This window comes from Diabrotica virgifera, chromosome 2, assembly GCF_917563875.1.
Source record: "Diabrotica virgifera virgifera chromosome 2, PGI_DIABVI_V3a".
Taxonomy (NCBI): domain Eukaryota; kingdom Metazoa; phylum Arthropoda; class Insecta; order Coleoptera; family Chrysomelidae; genus Diabrotica; species Diabrotica virgifera.
Genome location: NC_065444.1, coordinates 212,360,936 through 212,366,964, shown reverse-complemented (window position 1 = coordinate 212,366,964; position 6,029 = coordinate 212,360,936). Strand labels below are relative to the sequence as shown.

At 30.7% G+C, this 6,029-nt stretch overlaps 1 long non-coding RNA gene across 1 annotated transcript; it reads right to left on the bottom strand.

Annotated features, from left to right (window-relative positions):
• Positions 1-1,996: 1,996 nt before the first annotated feature.
• LOC126880696 (uncharacterized) lies at positions 1,997-2,458 on the bottom strand. The gene is made up of 2 exons (XR_007696685.1): positions 2,341-2,458; positions 1,997-2,130 (listed from the first exon to the last, which is right to left on the bottom strand). It is a non-coding gene; the product is annotated as an uncharacterized LOC126880696 (long non-coding RNA).
• Between the last annotated feature and the right edge of the window lie 3,571 nt (positions 2,459-6,029).

Here is a 6,029-nt window from a genome sequence, read left to right as displayed (position 1 = left end):
CGAAAAACTAAAAAATGTATGCTCAATATTTTTTAAAAATCTATCCAACGATACCAAACACGACTTCTCACGGAGAGGGGTGGGGGGTAAATTGAATATTTTAAATACGAATCCCGCGATATTTCGCGAAATGAACATCAGATCGAAAAACTGTAAAATACACTTATTCAATATTTTTGAAAAATATGTCGAAAGGCACCAAACACGACCCCCCATGGATGTGGGGTGGGGGGTTACTTTAAAATCTTAAATAGGAACCCTCATTTTTTATTGCAGATTTGGATTCCTTACGTAAAAATAAGTAACTTTTATTCGAAACATTTTTTCGAATTATGGATAGATGTCGCAATAATCGGAAAAAACGATTGTTGGAAATGGAAAATTAAATTAAAAAATGGCAAGCGCCCACTAAAATGGAAAACTTTACTTAACTTTTTTTGGTTTTAGGACCTACTCTTTACAACCCAATAGGTCCCCAAAGCGCTCGAGTGACTGCACATTTAGCATACTTTGCTCCCCTACCATTAGAGAAAAGTGCAGAGAAACTAAAGAAAACATAATGTCAGTAAAATGTCTAGAAATCGAACAACTTAGCGAAGTGTTTAGTTTACACTTAAACGTTTCCAAAACTAAAATTTTAGTGTTCTCATAGACACCAATACACCTACATTTGTATGCCAAGAGACAAATAATAGAGCAAGTAACGTCCATAAAATATTTGGGAGCAAATGTCAATAGCCAATGTAACCCAAAAAAAGAAATCCTACCAAGAATCGAACAAGCGAGAAAAACACTTATGAACATCAGAACATTTTTTACAAGTTCAGACCTTAGCCTGAAGCTCAGAATCCGAAAGGTCGGATGTTGTGTGTTCTTTGTCTTGCTATATGGCTGTAAAAGTTGAACAATGGACTCTGAAACAGAAAAGAGAATAGATGCCGCTGAGATGTACATATGAGGCGTTCAGAACCATAGTGGATCAAGTCCGTAATACATACATCAGAGATATTTAGAGCAGTGGTGTGGGAACGCCGTTCCCACACTGGTTAAGAAAAGAAAAAAAAATAAATATAGAATTTAGGTTTTGTAAACAAAAATTAGCAGTGCGTTCCGGCACTGCTAATTTTGCCATGACACACTGATTTAGAGTTAAAGTTAGCAAGTTCTTTACTATCACATATCTCCACTATTACAATAAACGCCATCTGTTTATTATTGCGGTAACTTTGGACGTGGTTTGTTATATTACCGGAAAGATTTCTATTTTTAGAACATAGATACACTGCTAACTTAATTTTCGTAAAAAGTGGACTTGATCCACTATGATTGTGAACGCCTCATATATAGACGGATGCTGAGAATTCCTTGGGTACAAAAATTTTCTAACAATGAGGTACTTCGGCGCATGAACAAACAAAAAATAATTACTAAGAATAAAGGGCCAGGGTAATAAGACAAAAATATACCCTGTTCGTGACACTTCAGCAGCGTACTGAAGCGTTTTTTCGACAGGTAATACCTATAGGAACAAATTATAACTATTTCCTGCGTAGGATCTGGCGGTCATTTTCCCCTTTTTGAAGTTATACTTCTTTACGGGCGTAATGACGGTGAAATTTTATATGGGAAAACCTAGCGACCGGGCGCATGCGCATTATAACTTTGTTCTGATTGGATCCCAGATAGCAATATAAACTTGTTTCAAGCTTGCAACAAGTTTGATACATCAAACATGAAAGCTTGCTGCAGGTTTGCCATGGCAATTTTGCAAGCTTGCAGCAAGTTTAAATCAAGCTTGCTAGTTGCTGTGTGACAAACTTGCATGAAGTTTGTTTTTTCAAACTTGATACAAACTTGATATAATAAACTTGCTGAAGGTTTGTTTTTGTTTTGTTGCATGAAGTTTGTATTTTCAAACTTGATACAAACTTACTTAAGGTTTGTTTTGACATACTAGCCACAATTTGAATAAAACAAATGTGAATAAAAAATACAATACCATTTTATATAACTATTTATTCAGTAATCACTCAACTAAAATACAATCTATTGTCTAAAATTATTTATTGGAACTTACATTAAACCCGCTAGCTTCAGATTCCGATGCTCAGTTTTGTCTTTGTCTCAGCTCTGAAACAAATAAAAGAAATTGTTATAAAGTCTTGCTGTGTGAACAGAATTAATATTTGCTATTAAAAGAGACAAAAACATGTTAAAGTAACAATTTTACAATAAAACCTAAAAGTTGTTTATAAATAATAATTATAATATGTTTATTTTCGATAGTATGTATGTAAATACAGTTTAGAAGCTACGAACGAAAGACATAAAAAAACTTACCTAATCACCACAAGCAGGTGGGTCTATGAAAAACTGAAGAAAACAAGCTTCAGCTTAGTAATTAAAGTAATAGTCTCGGAGAATTGTACGGTAAATGTTGTAAAAAAATCAAAGAAAAATATCATTCCACCCCCTCATCTATGAAATCATTATAGGATAGGATATACCTAACCACAAATTATCACCGCTTCTTGGCAGGATGGCAGGGTTACTTTTCCCGTGTTGCCAGCTGTCGAGTAAGCTTTTTCCCTCAACGTACCTTAAAAATTCCCACTTTTATGATAAAATTCCCTCCTATGCTCCTATTTAAAAAATCTGTGAAAATATGTTGAATTATTTTTAAATATTTTGATTTTTATAAATATTTTACAATTTGGACTGGAGCAAAGATTCCCTTATAAGTTAACTTTTTCCCATTTATGTTGAAAATTCTCGTAGAAAGGGAAATTTACCACAGGTGGCAACACTCTCGTTTTCGTGGGCATGACATCAGTCAGGGTAACGAACGAAACCGAACCGAACCGACCGTAATGTGTAATAGATGGCACGCGTGACATGGCTTTGCAACTGTACGCTTGCAGCAAAGTTGCTACAAACTTGAATCATCATCTTTGTCATAACAATATTGCAGCAAACTTGACACAAACTTGCCTCGTCATATTTGACGCAGCAATTTAAAATCAAAGAAGAATCAAACTTGCCACAAGTTTACATGCTATCTGGGATGTTCAAATGACATGACAAAAATTATCCAATATGGCAGCTGTGGCACAGCTGTGGGACTGTGGTTTGGTTATAATGTATCTATGCTTGTTGCGTTTTAAAATTTGTAGGAAGAGAAACAACAAACAAAAAGTTAGTTAATGGTTATACTGCATTTTTAAATAATTTTCATATTAGTGCCGCAGATCTCGCTTATTCAAAGCTAAAGAATCTTTCACTGGTAAGTGTTTTATAAATAGTTGATCAAATTTTGTTATGATATTTGAACATAGCCACTTTGCACGACGCAACAAGTGATTGCGAAATTTATTAGTCGTTATACGGGCTCCGATACCTACCTTAATACGTTATACGTTATACGTTATACGGGCTCCATAATTTGATTACCATCAAAATTTCTATCAATATTCACCTAATATATTATGTTCTTACTCTATGTTTTGTTGTATTTTTTCAATTCTAAATCATTTCAATTCAAAATCAAAATAATTTGATTTACATAAGTTAAAAATGTCAAAAGGTTAATCTGTTTAGTTAGACGATCTTCGCACATAATGACAAGCTGGCTCTGTGGCGAAGTTTTAATGCAAGTGAATCCCAATACAACGCAAATACCAGCCGCGTGGTAAGTTGGTTCGAATCCCAATAGAAACTTTTTTTTTTATTTTTTTAATACATTTTATGATTGTAAGTATATTTATTATATAATTTTATTTTCAGAAAATACGTATTTAGTTAAAAATTTTTCCGACAATTAATGTTCAGAAATCATTTGTGGCATTTTTAATGTGTTTGTGTGCGTTTTATTTTTTTATTATTTTAATTTTTGGCACTGTTTTAATAAAAATGTTTGAGAAGTAGTAAGTATAAATTAATTTAATATTTAAATAAAATATAAATAAAAAGTATATTAATTACGTTTATAATCATATAATCATATAATAGAAGTATAACTTCTTACGTGCGTACAAAGTACACACACATTCTTTTTTTTTTCAAATCAACGGAAAACAGTGAAACTAATGATTTTTTTAGTACAAATATCTTTGAGATTATGGAAAAAGCTTTAAAATGACGTATTACAAAGTTTGATATACTCATTAATTGTTAATATAATTGCGAAAAAATATCGGAATTGCAAAACAAAAAAATATTTTCTCAATAACTGTTGTAAAAATTAGTGTACAGATCTTAAATTTTTGTCAAATGAGGGTTCTTTGGTGCTTAAGATGTGATAAAAATTTCAAAGCGATTCATTAAATTTTTTAAATTATATTCAAATTGTTTATCCCAGAGAGCATTTTTTTGCAATAACATAAGTCAGAGAAAAATGACCTTAGAACCATTCCACAGGTGTCAAATGAAAGAGCATGAGCTACATTTTCAATTTGGTTTAAAAAAGTGAATACAAAATGCATTTATTAGTAATAAATAATTATGCAAAAGTATCGTCAATTTTTTTTTATAAACTTTTTGAATAACTTTTTCCAAAAAAATTAACTTTTTTACTCTGTTTTAAGTGCACAACTGCCAATAGTGCAGTCACTGGAGGTGGATATGAGCTATTACCTCCGATTTCGTTGAACCTCCATAGATTTGCATGAAAATTGGTGACTGGTTAGAGGATATCTCAAGGAACAAAGGTGACATGGTGCCAACTTGCGCTTTTATCCTGGGTGTGGATGCCACCCCTTCTCGGGGAAAATTACTTTGTTGAAAATAACCCCACAATTCGATAGAGGGACAATTTCTAAGAAAAATTTGTTATATAAAGTTATTAAAATAAATCAAAACTTTTTGAGTTATTGAAGATCAAAGTTTTAATTTTTCTTGCCAAAAATGCATGTTTTTAACCGATTTTTCATCAATAACTCAAAAACTATAAGTTTTAACAAAAAGGTTATTATTATCAAAATTGAAGCTAATAAAAAACTAAATAAACCCTCTACTAGAAAAACCTTTTAATGTTAACTAAAAGTGAGTTATAGGTAATTGAATATATATTTTTTTCGTTGAGTAAAAACATCTAAGTATTCAAGCTGAAATAACGGAAAAATGATGCATTTTATAACATAAACTTATTAAACATTTGTCAAAGTACTTAAAAATATCTATCCAACGAGCCACCGAACATGTTGATAGCATTAAAATTTATGCACCAAAATTTTTTTAAAATTTATTTTTTAAATATTTCCAAAAAATGTTATTTTTTTTTAATAACTCCATCTATTTTTAAGATATTGGGTTTATCTAAAAACTCTTTGAAAGTTAATTCCAAGGGCTATTTAATAACGTTGCATATAATCTTTTAGAGCCCTCATTTTTTTTAAATAAAAGGTTAAATGGCCCCGGTTGCATGGTTTTCACAGCAAAATTTAAGATTTAAACGTTTATATTTCGGTTATTTTTTACCCTATGGATATAGTAAAAGAGGCAAAATATTTAACATAAAAAAACTAAAATTTGGGTATATATCATTTTTTACGTATATTGAGTATTTTTGGAGTTACTATCAAAAGAATATAAAAATTACAATAATTTTAAAAATTATGATTTTTTTAAATTATATCTTTTTTTCAAAAATATGCATTCTAAACTGGTCAAAATTATTAAAATCATTACTTATGCTAAAAACTTCTTGTAAGGATTACTATAAATTTTAATGTTTTTGGAAATGGCGTATGTTTTATTTTTCACTTTTTCCTAAAAAATTCAAAAGGGCTCTTTTATTTTCATCATAACTTGCTTAATTTTGACGCTATTAACTTGTTCTAAAGCTCATTTAATAGCTATTCTGAAGAAAATTAACAAATCATTAGCAGGTATATTTTATACATTGCATCGTTTTCCCGTTATTTAAGCTTAAATACTTAGATTTGGGTACTCGTCGAAAAAAATACACACTCAATTGCCAATAACTCACTTTGAACTAATATCAGTTTAGTTCTTTAAGTAAGTAGTGTATT